This window comes from Pelodiscus sinensis, chromosome 1 (genome assembly GCF_052426305.1).
Source record: "Pelodiscus sinensis isolate ZL-2025 chromosome 1, ASM5242630v1, whole genome shotgun sequence".
Lineage (NCBI taxonomy): Eukaryota > Metazoa > Chordata > Testudines > Trionychidae > Pelodiscus > Pelodiscus sinensis.
This window is the reverse complement of record NC_143052.1, coordinates 120,588,341-120,603,607: the sequence shown is the minus strand read 5'-3', so window position 1 is coordinate 120,603,607 and position 15,267 is coordinate 120,588,341. Positions and strand designations below refer to the sequence as shown.

The 15,267-nt window shown below is 45.0% G+C and overlaps 1 protein-coding gene across 10 annotated transcripts in view; it reads left to right on the top strand.

The window, feature by feature from the left end:
- KRAS (KRas proto-oncogene, GTPase) overlaps nt 1-15,267 on the top strand; it is a 96,625-nt gene that overhangs the window by 33,995 nt on the left and 47,363 nt on the right. For 8 of the 10 annotated variants that reach the window (XR_012896020.2, XR_012896019.2, XM_089769764.1 and 5 more), the window contains exon 1: nt 13,296-13,451. The exons of 1 other annotated variant lie outside the window; for it this stretch is intronic. The gene's annotated coding sequence lies outside the window, so the exon portion shown is untranslated. Of the gene's footprint in view, nt 1-13,295; nt 13,456-15,267 lie in introns of those variants that run through there. One more of the 10 variants, XM_075898672.2, reaches the window with a different exon arrangement.

Genomic DNA, 15,267 nt, shown 5'->3' with positions numbered 1-15,267 from the left:
CCTGAGCAACATTTGGTGCCATGTGTATTCAACTAAAATGTTCAACTACATTTGCTCATTTGCCACTTGTAGCAGACTGTGATGTATGTCTGTTTCCTACTGATGCTGAGTCAAGATTTACTTAGTGTCATTTTGTTTCCTTGAACAGTGATAGTAACAGACTGCACGGTCAGTCTGCAATACCTTGTTGTAACTTCAGATAAGATACCACTGCTTTATACCAAGAAACAGGTGCCTTGGACTTCTGTATTTCTCCAGGACTTTTACAAATTCATATAGCTCGTGCTGTTTAAAAACATTTTATGCCTCTTTTCCTTCCTCAGTTCCTGTATTTTTTTATACATAGGAAATCCCTAGTCCAAGACTCCTGTCTGACCAAATGGTCTGGAAAAAAAAGCCTGGCTAATTAACCCTTCTTTTTGTGTCATGGATCAGTGAGACAATGGAAATTCAGATAGTGTAAGAATCCAAAGAACAGAGCTTTGGCCTATGCAGTACCCTTAACAATTTTCTGAGTGCAGTTACTGCATGCCATACTTAACTCTTTGCATGGAAAATCCTGGATGTTTATATATCAATGACTCATAGGGTACAAGCCATTAGATTTTTTCACTAGACCAGCATATTTTCTGAAAACTTTTAAAAAGGCTTTGAAAAAGTGTTTGCAAAATATTATCCACTCCTTTTGTACTACAGGTTGTACCTCCCTTAACCGGGACTCTCTGGTCCGGCAACATCTGTGGTGCGGCAGGACCAGGAATGTTCCTGGGACCACAGATCCCAAGTATAGAGAGGTTGGGTCGTGGGACAGGAACACAGTGCAGGGGGGATGCACAGGGATGGGCAATGCAGCTGACAGTTCTGCCCCCTGTGGCTGGGAGGTAGCAGGGGTTGGCAGCGGCCATGGAGCTCCGGCCCCAGCTGCAGTCAGGGAGCTCCAGCCCCGGTCACGGAGCTTGGGTTTGGCAGTAGCTGCAAAACTTCATCCGTGGAGCTGGAGTCCAGCAGCAGCTGCAGAGCTCCAGCCCCAGCCATAGAGCTCAGGGTCCAGCAGTGGCAGCTTGGGAGCTCCAGCCTGGGGAGCCCCAGGCAGGCAGCAGCAGTGCCAGGAGGGAACCCTAGGAGGGGGCAGGAGTTCAGCACAGGCTATGTTGGAAGGGAGCTCCCCTCACCCTGGTCTGGCAAATCCCCTTGATCAGACCAATCAGATCCTGAGGGTGCTGGACGAGGGAGGTCCAATCTGTATATAGTTTGTCAGCATCTATCAGACAATCCATATTGCATTCTAATGACTTATATGTGCAATTGTTAGAGAGTGATGAAAGTCCCATGAAGGGTCCTGGTGTATCATACTAAATAATGTGTAATGAAATATTTAACAAATAACATTGCACTTCACAAAAGACATATTGAGATTGGTGGGGGAAGAGGGTGGAGGGAATTAAGCTACTGAATGCTGAGAATTAAGGAAAAGAGAATCTGATTAATCACTGTGTGACCAGTTTTATACTAACTAGGGCAATAAAACCAGAAAAAAAGAAAAAAAGGAGCAATGTCATGATGAATGAAAGTATGCAATGTTGTTACAGCCACATTGGTCCCAGGATATTAAAGAAACAAGGTGGGTGAAGTAATATCGTTGTTGGACCAATTTCTGTTGGTAAAAGAGACAAGCTTTTGAGCTAAGCTCAAAAGTTTGTCTCATTAACAAAAGTTGTTCCAGTAAAAGATATTCCCTTACCTATCTTGCTTCTATGATGAAGCAAACTGAAGGGGCAGATTCCCAGATGGTATAAATCAGCTTAGTTCCATTAACTTGAATGAATATATAGCATGAATTTGTTCCATTGTCTTTAATGGAAGTATGCAACTTTACAGCAGCTAAAAATCTGGCTCTGTCTCAAATGAGGGAATTTCTTTGACTTTTCCCTCTTTCCTTTAGAAATAAATGGCTGTTGTATGTTTTCAATTGTCCTATAGTTTTCTATTAAATGGCATACACTCTCCAAAACAAGCAAATGTGTTTCCTTGCTTCAAACTTGGAATTTGGAACTGTATATCATGATCTATTACCTACCACTGTAATTGAAAATTATCTAAAAAAAAATCACTCCATTGAGATCAGAAAACATGTTTTTATATTTTTAGAATTCTCTGCCAATACTTATCCAGGCATTTGCCTTTACTCTTTCATACTCCTGCAAAAATTCTAGGTTAAAATCTGCTTTTAGTTACCATTGTGCAAATATGTAGGGATGCTACTGAAGTAAATGGGACACATTCTGCTGTCAAGTATACTATTGTAATGTAAATCTGGAGTATATGATCCCATTACCTATAGCTACACATGATGCTATTACATACATATTGCTGTATATGAAGCTATTCTCCACAAATTCTTCCCTCAGTATTGCACTTTATACCTTGGTAACTGAATGGCATCAGAACAATGTAGCAATTGCTGTCCTGAGGACTACTGAGTCTCTGCAGCATATGGTGAAATGTTAGTGTAGGGAAAACAATGATTTAGTTAAGGAATACATTCCAGCAAACAATTGTGAATTATACCATCTTACTAATTTATTTTTATTATTTTATTATTTGTATTTTGGTAGCATCTAAATGTCTCAGCCAATGTTCCCTTCAGCTGATTACTGAAAAAACATTTATTAAGACATAGGACCAGCTATTCATATGATATACATCAATGTAGCTTCCCTGAAGTAAACGGAACTATTTGATTTACACCTGCTGGAGATTTGGTCCACAGTCCTTCCAATTTATGCAAAGATAAGATGAAACACTCATGAGAAGTGACAAAGACCTCACCTTTTCTTAATATCATTTTGATTTATGCTATTTTGAATATGGAAGGTTCCGATTCTAAACTCTCCAGAATTTTGGGGAGGAATGGGGTAGGCTGGTGTTTGGAATTTGGATACATATCTGCATTTTACACCTATGTGAAATGCTGCTATTCTGATTTGATAGTGTAGTAAACTCTCATTGCTTTTCCTTTAAAGTGGTGTAAATTAATACAAAAGGTACAGGGCAACAGACAACATGGCCCAGTGGTACTTTGCAACATTCCAATAGAACAATGTAGCTGGCCACATTTTGTCCTTTGTTGCAGCCCTGGAAGAACCTGGAACTCACTGAAGTGTCATGAATGTAACTGAGAGCAGAATGTATATTTTGTCAGTGACAGGGCAGCGGTTTTACTATAGAAGAGGCTGAATAATAAAATAAAACCAGACCAGTTCTATTCCCCTTTTTCCTGAAAAAGCCTGCTTGGGCGTAATGCAATTCAACGCTGAACAAGCACCATGCACTATGTAGCTATGTCTGTACAAAGGGCTTGATCTTGAAAGTAGAGCTGAATGGAAATGTTCTGACAGAATGTTTTCCATTGGTAATGCAGATTTGTTGAAATATAAAAGATCTGTGGGAATATGAATAGAATGGAAATATGGCAGTTTGCTGGGGAGCCTGCTCACCAGCTCACCTAGCAGGGAGCTTAGGTGCTGGGTTCAGGTGCAAACAGAATGTTAGGAATCATTTTTTAAAAAAAGGGATAGAGAATAAGGAAATATCTTATTGCCTCTATATAAATCCATGCTATGCCCACATCTTGAATACTGAATGAAAGTGTGGTTACCTCATCTCAAAAAAGATATCTCGGCAATGGAAAAAGTTCAGAAAAGGGCAACAAAAATGATTAGGAGTTTGGAATGGCTGCCATATGAGGACAGATTAGTAAGACTGGGACTTTTTCATCTTAAAAAGGAGGAGATTTAGGGGGGACATGATAGAGGTCTATAAAATCATGACTGGTATGGAGAAAGTGAATAAGGAAAAATTATTTACTTGTTCCCATAACACAAGAACTAGGGGTCACCAAATTAAATTAATAGGCATCAGGTTTAAAACAAAGCACAGTCAATCTGTAGAACTTCTTGCCAGAGGATGTTGTGAAGATCAGGTCTTTAACAGAGTTCAAAAAAGAGTGAGATAATTCCTGGAGAATAGGTCCATCAATGGCTATTATCCAGGATGGGCAGGAATGGTGTCTTGAACCTCTGTTTGTCAGAGGCTGGTAATGGGTGACAGGGGACGTACCACTTCATGATTACCTGTTCTGTTCATTCCCTCCAGCCTCCTGGCACTGATCACTGTCAGAAGGCAGGATACTGGAATAGATGGACCTTCTTATGTTCATGTACTGGATAGGGATGTAAGCAAGTAGTCAAGTGGACTACTTTGTTCCCTTCATCTCTTGCTGTACCAGAGGCAGCAAGGGGGTGGGAACAGGAGCCAGTGCTGGGGGGAGCCCGCTTAAAAGCTGGTTCCCCCAGCACCATCTCTGCAGTGCTGCCTGCTTCCCCCCTCCCTGCCCTCCCCGCTGCTGCCTCTATCAGAGGCAGTTGAGGATGGGGAAAGAGGGAGGGGAGGCAGCTGCAAGCAAGGGCTGCTCTGGCAGAAGCCCCTGCCTGCGGGGGGCTGCCTGCTGGACCCCAAGCCTTCCTGGGCCCCCCATTAGCCAACTCTTCGAGCTACCTAGTAGTGCTGCCCTCTAATTTTTTCCACCCATTTACAGAATAAATTATGTTATGTGCACCGAGGCATGTGCAGATGTGTACCACCAGTAGAAAAACATGCTGCCAGCTTTGGGTACTCCCTTAATAAGCTGGGATGCATTTGAATCTCTCCTGGGTGGCTGCCCAAGCACTCAGGTTACAGGGAACACTGCTCCCCCGCTAGCCAGTTTCCAGAGTTCTCAGCAGCTTGCTAAGTGGGTTGCTATGGAGCCTGGTCCCCCAATACTTCTAGGCTCCCAGAGAGCATATTTCATTCTGGATATACCAAAACATTTCTACTGTGGGAATGTTTTAGTACCTCCGAAACAAAGTATTGTGGAAGTTCAGTTCTGAAAAATGTTGAGGCTTTGGCATATTTTCCTAAGTTAGGCTGAAAACTTGTCCAAAACCTCAAAATATTTTGTATAGCTAAAATTCAGTTTCCTAGTCATCTCTGCTTGATATTTCCCAAGCAACAGCAACCTACTTAGTTTTCAGGTTAAACAGTGAGTACACAGGACTTCTCAAGATCAAGCTATAAATGTTTTCTGAAGTACTAAGAGTATTTTGATTTTATTAAGTAAAGGAATCCTGAAATAAAGACAAAAAAGAAAGTAACCATTCTGAAAAGATATTTTTTTCTTTTTTATATATGTATTTTTTTCATAATTTTATTTCCTTACATATGTTTCTTAGTATCTCAGAACGATACATGGTTTTCCCAAACTCCAGTGAACTCAACCTCCTGGTTGACTGCAAATTGGTTATGTCCCCAGGAGTTGTACTGATTACTGACAGGCAGAGATCTGAGTGGTGGCCTTAACATCTGAAAAGGAGTAGGCAACACTAATATGTAAACTAAGGGCCTACTCCTGTTCACACTGAATTTACGTGAAGCAGATAAGGCCCCAGTTTACCTCACAGTGTAACGATCATGTTTTTGATTCAGAACAAGAGTCAAAACTCACTTTGCTTTCTCTAAAGATACATCTTCCCTTTAGAGTTAATTTGGCCTTTTACTGAGAATTGCCCCTAATCTGACTCTCAGCCACAGAAAAAAACCCTCTCGTGTGAGTGTGGCAATGAATTCAGTCTGGATCAACTGGCTCGTCCACAATTGCATGCTAAAGACCAATTGACTCTTTCTCTTGGGTTGGTAACCTATTAATTTTGTTGTGAGGCTATTATCACTCAAGTGGTGATAGTTCAGAACCCTCCCACATTCCTGCTTCCCTGCACCTCTTGGGCCAGAAGGATAGATAAATAGAGTTGTCAACCTTCCCAGTTATACCAGGAACCTCCCAGAATTTGACTTGATCTTTGGGAGGTTAATGAAGCCAAACTAGGAGATATTAGGCCACTCAAAGTCTGGTAGTGGAACTAGGCTAAAGTGGGCCCTCTGCCTGGCTTAACTGTGCACAGCTCCCAGAAGTGTGGCCATGAAGTGTGGCACACTCTGTGGCCCTTGGGGGAAAGGCTGTGGGTCTCCAAATGCTGCCTCCATCCTGACCTGAATGCCATCTCTGTAGCTCCCTTCGGCCATGAATTGCAGCCAATGGAAGCTGCAGGGGCGGTGCCTGCAGATGAAGACAATGCACGGAGCCCCCCGCAGCTCCCAAGGGCTATTGGGACTTGCAGTCACTTCCAGGAGCTGTGTGGAACCAAGGCAGGCAGAGAACCTGTCTTAGGCCCAGCTGTGTTGCTGCCCAGGAGCTGCCCAAGGTAAGCACTGCCTGGCTGGAGCCTGTACCCTCACACCATCCTGCACCCCAATCCTCTGCCCCAGCCCTGAGCCCTCTTTAGCACCTAAACTCCCTCCCAGAGCTTGTACTCCTCACCTCCTCCAACCCCCTACCCTAGCCTGGATCCCCTTCCTACACTCAAACTCCCTCCCAGAACCTGCACCCCAGCTCCCTGTCCCAGGTCAGCCCAGAGCTTCTCCCACACTCCAGACCTCTTAGCCCCAGCCCAGAGGCCACATCCCTTCCCACACCTCAACCCAGTGACAGTGCGTGAGGATAGTGGAGAGTGAGCGATAGAGGGAGGGAGGTTGGAGTGAGCAGGGCAGGGCCTCAGGGAAGGGGCAGGGTAGAGGTGGGGCAAAGGCATTTGGACTGTGTGATTAGATAGGTAACAACCCTATAGACAAAGTCTTCTACAGTTCACTTGAAAAGAATCACAGGGCAGCTCAACTTCTTATACCACAAGGAACTATGGGGCTATGCCCCAGAAATCTAAGCAACACACGGGGATGAGCATCGTATCAGTGAGGACACAGTAATTCATCTGTGGCTGTGCAGGAGCGCTGCTCACATCAGAGCTAGGATAATCCCGGTGCCCATCACCCAAATTAACTCTACAGTGAAGACACCCTGACCTGCCTCCACTCCAGGGTCTCTAGAAAGGTGATAGCCTCACACTTTTCCAGCATCCTCTTCAGCATATTCCAGGGCTGGAAAATTAGGGCCTAATCTGGGGAAATATTGACCATATGCAGTTTTCCCTTGATGCTCTCTGGAGTTACAGGTCCTCAGCACCTCTCAAAATCAGACTTTAGAGTGCAGCCTTTCTTTAGTAAAGCCCAGCAAGTCAGTGGGACAGAGTCGGTTATCTTTTCTTCTCTGTTCTCTGGGGTCGGAGAGGTAGACTTTAATTGGATGGTCCATTTCTATCTCATCCAAGGAGCATTATTGCCAAAAATTTCAGAAATCCTTCCCTAGTTTGAAATAATGGTTATACTTACAGATCTGTGTTTGCATTACTGAATATAATTGATTATGGGGGCCATACTGTGGATATAAATGACAGAATGTAGGCATTTAACTAAATGATTTACAGAGGCAAATTACTTAAACCATGGATTTTTCAAAGATTTGGGGGCCTGATCCAAAAAATTCCCATTAATTTCAAGGGGCTTGAATTTTGTCCTACGTGCACAAACGCTAAATAGTGTACATCTTAACAATATGCTTTTTTTAAGAAGAAAAAGAGATAAATTGGGGTTTTCTTTCAACTGTTTGAATTTTAATTTAGGGATATGTGCTGACAAAATAATTAGAGGCATGCCATGTTAGTTAATACTGGCTGGTAAGTTGGGATAGCAAAGTTACTCAACCTTCTAAAGAATATTTTACAATCAAAGTGTATATTCTTCACCATCTAAATCCTGTTTCTAGATAGAGAGAGAGAGAACACTAGTGATTAGACTGAAAATCAAACCATTTAGAAACACCAGAAAAGTTCAGAATTGTAAAATATTACCTTCAAAATAAGTCTGATGTTTTTGAAGAAAATGTTTATCCATCTTACACTGGAACCTAGATACAGTGATGATTTTTAAAACAAAATTTAAACAGAATTTCACTATTTGATGTGTAGTCACATGAATCTAATAGGAGCTGTACACACACACACACACACACACACCCACACCCATGAGCAGAATTTGGCCTTCCCAATGTAGGTTCATTATAAGCAGAGCTGAAATGTGCACATTACAATATATTGAAATGATATGGAATTTTCTTCTATTTCAATATAAGAATTATGTTGTATCTGATTTCACGGTATACCTGTCATTTAGGACCAGTCTTGACTAGGTTTTGATTGTATTGTATCTAAATAAAATGATTGCCAGTCAACTTATGTTTACATTAGCATTTGTAATCAACACAATACTATGGTCTCAATGATGCCTTAGTTTTTTAAAGGAGCTCTTGTGTAAATGGTCTTATCCACATTCTGTATCCTGGAGGTGACTGTACAAATTTGTTTAAAATGTGCCTGGAAGGGGAAGCAGACAACCTCTTAAAACCCTTAACAAAGGCTTTGCTGTGAGTCGTGCTTGTGTATGTGTGTGTCATTTTCCTCATCAATATATTTTCAAATGATGATGTTCAGTCTTTGAGCTGAACAAAGTGGATTTATTTTCTTGTGCTAAGTCTTTATGGTCTCAGTTGGTATTTATAATACATTCTCTTTGCACAGGATTGAGTGCCAGTGGAAGGCAACAGAGAAGCATACTCTTCTCTCAGCTCCAAAACAGATGTCAGCCAGGGAAAGCCTATTGTATATCTTTGGGCTGTAACTGCTTTAAAATTCTGCCCCAGCTGGCTGACATTCAGCTGGTGGAAAAACTCTGCCCTTTAGGTTTGAATATCATGAGCTTTACTGCCAGATGTTTAGAGTCTGGGAAGGGGCAATTCTGAGTGTCAGTGCAATCCTGTATAGGGATCCAGTAGTTGCAACCATTAGGAAAATACCCTGTCAGAAAAAAATACAATAATCATGGTGTTGGTTCTCAGAAGATTTGAACTTTTCTGCATGTGAACCTTCTAAGTTCAGAAGCATCAGAGGGTAGCTGAGTTAGTCTGTACAGGATAAACTTAAAAAACAACAACTGGTCTAGTAGCACTTTATGGATAATAAAACATGTAGATGGTATCATGAGCTTTCATGGGCACAGCCCACTTCTTCAGATGACCAGAGTTTTGAGTTTAGGTCTGCACATCCTGAACTCAAAACTCTGGTCATCTGAAGAAGTGGACTGTGCCCATGAAAGCTCATGATACCATCTACATGTTTTGTTAGTCTTCTAAGTTCAGTATTTGTGGAGGCAATTCTGGGCTGTTTCCAAGCCATAAAAATCCTTTTAATAAGGCCTGAAATTGTGATTAGGACAAATAAACAGTTGCTTTTGAATTAGTAAAAATGTTGTAACTAGAAGTCTGCTTTGTCCAGGAGAAATGAATTGGGTTCTGGTTGTTTTGTAAATTTGAAAGTGTGTTTCACTTGCCTATGTTCAGAACTTCTATAAATTACCATCAAACACAATCAAAATGTAGTTTAGTAACTTGTGAATTGTGGCAAAAATCCAGCTTTTTTTTTTTTTTAACTTTGCTCTTGATTTTCAAAGGCTTACTTCTAATCAATCCAATGAATGAATAGATGCATTACATCTTAATTCATGTATTTATTTTTATTTAAATATTTTTAAAAGCTTAAATTATAGATCCTTGTGATATTTTAAGAAGTTATGTAAAATAAAAAATAACTATGCAGCGATATGTATTTAAACACACACACAACAAAAATCAGGAAATCATATTTCCCACCTTTTCCAGAATCCATTCCTCACAAAACAAAACAAGTTATATTTACACAAATACCTGAGCAAATAGATGGACTTTGAATTTAAATAACACATAAAACCCTAAGGCCAGCAAACTCAGGCTATTTGATGTCAAGGTAGGGAAACAATTCCAAAATCAAGAAGCCCGCTTTTGCTTTTCTCTGAAGATTTTTTCTGATCTCAGCTATGGATGTGTGGTGTAGGTAGAGAAAGAGATTTCTGAGTAGCCTAACCGCAAACAACCTTGGGCTTCATTGATCAAAAAGTCAGTGTAACTCATGGAGCATTAGTATCATGTTCACAGTGAGATTCTCATTGTATGTGGACCACTAGAGAGGAATCCTTATACAAAGTTCTTGAATTTGCTCCCATAGAAATCCAGAGGACTTTTGCTACTGAGTTCAATGAGACTAGATCAGGCCACAAGAGTACAAACAAAACAAGTACTCTGAACTTTCTCAGTCCCTATGGGCTCATCTACACTGGCCCCTTTTCCGAAAGGGGCATGTTAATTTCACAGGTCGTAATAGGGAAATCCGCGGGGGATTTAAATATCCCCCGCGGCATTTAAATAAAAATGTCCGCCGCTTTTTTCCGGCTTTTAGAAAAGCCGGAAAAGAATGTCTACACTGGCCCCGATCCTCCGGAAAAAAGCCCTTTTCTGGAGGATCTCTTATTCCTACTTTGAAGTAGGGTTTGAAGAAGGAATAAGAGATCCTCCGGAAAAGGGCTTTTTTATGGAGAATCGGGGCCAGTGTAGACGTTCTTCTCCGGCTTTTCTAAAAGCCGGAAAAAAGCGGCGGACATTTTTATTTAAATGCCGCGGGGGATATTTAAATCCCCCGCGGATTTCCCTATTACGACCTGTGAAATTAACATGCCCCTTTCGGAAAAGGGGCCAGTGTAGATGTAGCCCAGGTAATGGAAAATGGCATTTTCACACTAGAATTCAGACACATGCACTCTTCTGCTTTCCACCAGAGCCTAAACATTAGGGAATAGCATTGAGCAATTACATAGGGAATTTAGCAGCAAAACCTACTTGCAACAGTCAACCCTGGGAATACATCCCAAAATGTCAATGCCTTAGACCAGAGGTGGGGAACCTCAGGCCCAGGGACCAGAAGCGGTCACTGGCTTCCTTCGATCTGGCTCCTGAGGCTCAAAGCCACCCCAGCATTAGGGACCCCATGCTGGCACTCCAACCACCCACTGCTCCACCACCGGGCTGGAGCACACAAAATCTATGAGGCTGGGCCCCCTAGACTTTAGTGTGCGAGGGGAATGTGGGGAGTGTCTGTCTCCTTCTCAGATGGAGGCAGGCCCCAATTGATGTTTTGGTGAGTAAGTGAAGTGGCCCCTAACCCAAAAAAGGTTCCCCTCCCCTGCCTTAGATTCAAAGACCAATGGATGCAGCTCAGCAGAATCTTTCTTGGATTAACATTACTATGAAAGAGGCTTGAGCATCTTACAGCACTTCTGTCTATGACACACTCCATTCTGTTAATCTAAAAGTCTTGATACAATATTTGCTTTCTTGACCTGCCAGTTCAGAAAGAAGAAGAGTGGGCTAAATTCATATCTGCTGCATAGGTGTTGCTAGGAATGTAAGTGACTAGTAGACTAGTCTTTTAACTAATTGTTCCCCCTGATTGCTCCTCCTGATTGAGGCAGCAAGGGGGTGAGGGGTGGGAAGCAGGAGCTGGTGCTGAGGGGAGCTGTCTTAAAAGCCGGTTCCCCCAGCATCGTTTTTGTGAGGGGCAGGGTAGTGGGGTCCGGGCACAAACCGGGAATTATTTGATTCCTGGCTCACGCCCGGTCCCAGACGCTGTGCCTCTGCTTTTTAATGTATTAAGTACCTACCAACTCTTTAATACATTTAAAAAGCAGAAGCGCAGCAGGGGGTGGGGAAGACCTAGTGCGAGCCATGAATCAGCTATCTCACGCCAGATCCCCCTGCTGCACTTCTGCTTTTTAAATGTAGTAAAAGCCTGCTAGCTCTTAATACACTTAAAAGGCAAAGCTACAGCAGGATTAGCTGCTGGGGCTGTGAGCTAACCCTGCTGCTGCTCCCTTGCTTATCGACTAATCTACTAGTCAATTAAGCTAAATTTAACATCCGTAGGTGTTGGAACTAGAGCTGCTGGGGGTGCTGCCACGCATGATAGCTTAAATTAGCTCAAATACATGGTTTCTGCTTTCAGTATCCCCACAGTAAAAATTGTTTCAGCACTTCTGATCAAGTGTAATCAAATTGTCTAGGAATGAGTTTGAGTTAATTGTCTTTTCCTTAGAGATGGTGATACATAAAGATTCAAAAATTGACTGCATTCACTATAAAGATCTATACATTCACCTGGTAAAATAGACAGCTACGGTTATAGGATATTAAAATAGACTTCACCCAAAAGTTAGCATGTCTCAAAAATTTGATTCATGTTTATTAAGTTTTGTAATGAGTATCTTGTGAAATTAGAAGAGGCATTTCACTTATTTAAAAATGAAGTGAAACAAAAAACACTTTAATTGGCATCAATTATTTCAAGTTTTTCAGTAATTCTTAGGAGGGAGGATTGTCTCTCCTTTTATTTTCTGCCAGTATCTGTGCTTTCCTTCCCCCACACAGCCTTTTTCAAATGTTAATAAAAAGCTACCAAAATATACATGACCAAACAAGGACATCTTTTTTTCAAAAAGAAGAAATAAAAACTCAAACAAGTCATAGAACTGATTAAACCACTTTCCTCAAAGCCACAACTTTTTGTAGAGATTTTTTGACATGTGGTACTTACTGTGTGCTTTATTAATATGTAGATAGTATTCATTAATTCATATATTTGTGTATTGCTTGGCAGGAGTGGGATTTGTGTTTGGTGAAGTGGGCATATAGTGGGCCCAACATATGAAAGACTCACAGTGGATCTGTAATTCTGTAGCTCGGAATGTCTTGGGCTCTCCTGCACAAGCCGTCCACGCTGTAAGTCCAAGATATGTTCCAAAAACCTTGGACTTATAGCGAAACAACTTAAAGTGGGGAAATTTTCATTTCCGCAAATTGGTTTTGTTTTGTTTTTGCATGACTTAACAGCGGGGAATGGGAAGACTTATAACATCGGTTCCTACAAGTGTCAACGACTTTAGTGTGGCACAGATGTATACGGGGCGACTCATAGCTGGGACACCCTGTACAGGTATCTGGGTCTGTGTGGTTTTGTATTTCAAGTGTCTTTGGTGGAGGGGTTTGAACATGTTGAGGAACCGTTTTTTATTATTTTATTTTATTTAGCTTTTCTTTCTGTGTCTGTTGTGATGTGTGCTCTGGCCTGGCCAAGCTTGAGTGCAGTAGCCAAAACTTTTGAAAATTTTAAATAGTGACAGAAAGTTCTTAGGGAGCCCCCCTCCCATGGAGCAGGGCTGGGTAGCTGTGCGTGTCCCGGCTGGGGCCGCAGCTCTGCGCGCCTGGGGAGCGGCGGCTAGTTCAGCCTGCTCGGGGCGCTACGGCTCTGGGGCCGTCTGTCAGCCAGGCAGTGGGTGGGGCGCTCCCTCCTCCTCCCCTTCCCCCTCCCTCTCCCTGCGGCGGAGCGCGTCGAGCGCATCCATTCGCTCGGCGCTCGGCTCGGCAGCCCCGGCCCCAGCCCCGGCCCCGGCCGTCCCCCGCCATTTCAGCCCGGCGCGCGGAGGCAGCGGCAGCGGAGTGGCCGCCGGGGGGAGGGAGCAGCCGCCCGCAGGCCGGACGGCGCGAGGCAGGTGCGGGGCCCCGGGCGGGCGGGGGGGCGGGGTTGGGGGGGGGGGGTAGACGCCGTGCGGAGCCGGGACCCCGGGTCCTCCAGTGGGAGCGACCCGCCCGCGCCCCCGCTGCCTGCGGGTAACGGGGCGCCCAGAGCCCAGGAGCCTCCGCCTGCCCCTCGCTGTCCCCCGGCGCCCCCTTCCCCGGGCGCCCCCGCCCCGCTTCCCCCTGCGCCCCCAACCCCCTGTGGCCCCAGCGCCCTGCCCTGCTGTATCCCCTGCTCCCCCTCAACGCCCCGCTTCCCCGTGCGCCCCTTGCCCCCCAACGCCCTGCTTCCCCTTGCCCCCCAGACCCCTGTGACCCCAGCGCCCTGCCCTGCTGTATCCCCTGCTCCCCCCCAACGCCCTGCTTCCCCCGCCCCTTGCCCCCCAACGCCCTGCTTCCCCTTGCCCCCCAGACCCCTGTGGCCCCAGCGCCCTGCCCTGCTGTATCCCCTGCTCCCCCCCAACGCCCTGCTTCCCCTTGCCCCCCAGACCCCTGTGGCCCCAGCGCCCTGCCCTGCTGCATCCCCGCTCTCCCCAGTGTCCTGCTTACCTGTGCTCCTGATGGACCCTGCCCCTCATTTTCCCAGTGTTCCTACTCCTAGCACCGTGTTGCCATGTGCTACGTGCCCAGCTCTAGCTCCATCTGCCCCCCCCCCCCTTTTCCCACTGCTCTGCCCCCATGTGGCCCCTGAAGCCCATTTTTTTTTGACAGGCCCTGTCCTGGTGTGCTCTCTGCCCACCTGTATCCCCTGCTGCCTTCCCTGTATCCTCTGCCCTCTTGCCTCCTCTCTGCCCCAATGTTTTCCTGTCTCTCTGACAGCCCCTGCACATCTGTAGTCACTGCCCTCCCCCCATGTATCCCCAGCACTCTGCTAAACTGTGCTTCTGACGGGCCTGGCCTTGCCCCCATGTGGTCCCTGCCCACCTGTATCCCCTACTGCCTCCTGCAGTTCTCTGTTCCCATGTGTCTACTGCTCTGCTTTCCTGTGCCTGCCCACCTGCCCCCTGGTGTCCTCTCTGCTCTCTGTATGCCCTAGCAACCTGCTTACCTGTCCATTCTGTGTTCATTTGGTGCCCTGACAGCTCCTACCCCCCCATGAGCTTCCTGCCCACTCTTGTGCCCTACCCTGTTCACCTATGACAGCCTTTGCCCCCCTCATGTGCCCCAGGTTACCTAGAATGCCCTACAGCACCAGCCCACATGTATTTGCAGCTCCCTGCACATTTGTGCCCCCCCGCCCCCCGGGCTTGCTGTCCCTTGGGTGCCTGTAGCTGCCTGCACATCTGTGCCCCTACTGGCTCCTGTGTACCTCCAGCCCTCATTCATGTCTGTGTTCTTAAGTATCTCCCCATATGCATGCTTGTGTTCCCCTCTGTATCCACTGCACACGTATATCACCTATAGCCTCCATTTGTCTGCTACGCCCATCTCCCCTGCCAAACTTTCCCCTACGTTTCTTGCTTCTTCCATCTCTGTATACCCCTGTGACCCTAGCTGCCACTGTGCACTATACCCTGTCCCTGCTCCCCCTGTGCCCCAAAAGCCATTACCTACATAGCCCCGTCTTTCTGTCCCTTTACTCCTATAACCTTCAAGAAACTCTACTCTGTGCCACTAGCATCATTTCCCCCGTACACCTCCATCTCATCTCCAAGAGTCCCATCACTCTCTATATTCCAGCCTCTCCTGCTTCCTACACCTTATAGACAATGCCCTCTGTACCCTTAAAAGCCCCTTTACTTTGCATCCTATATTGCGTGAGAGCCCCTGCTCCCTTTATAGCTTTT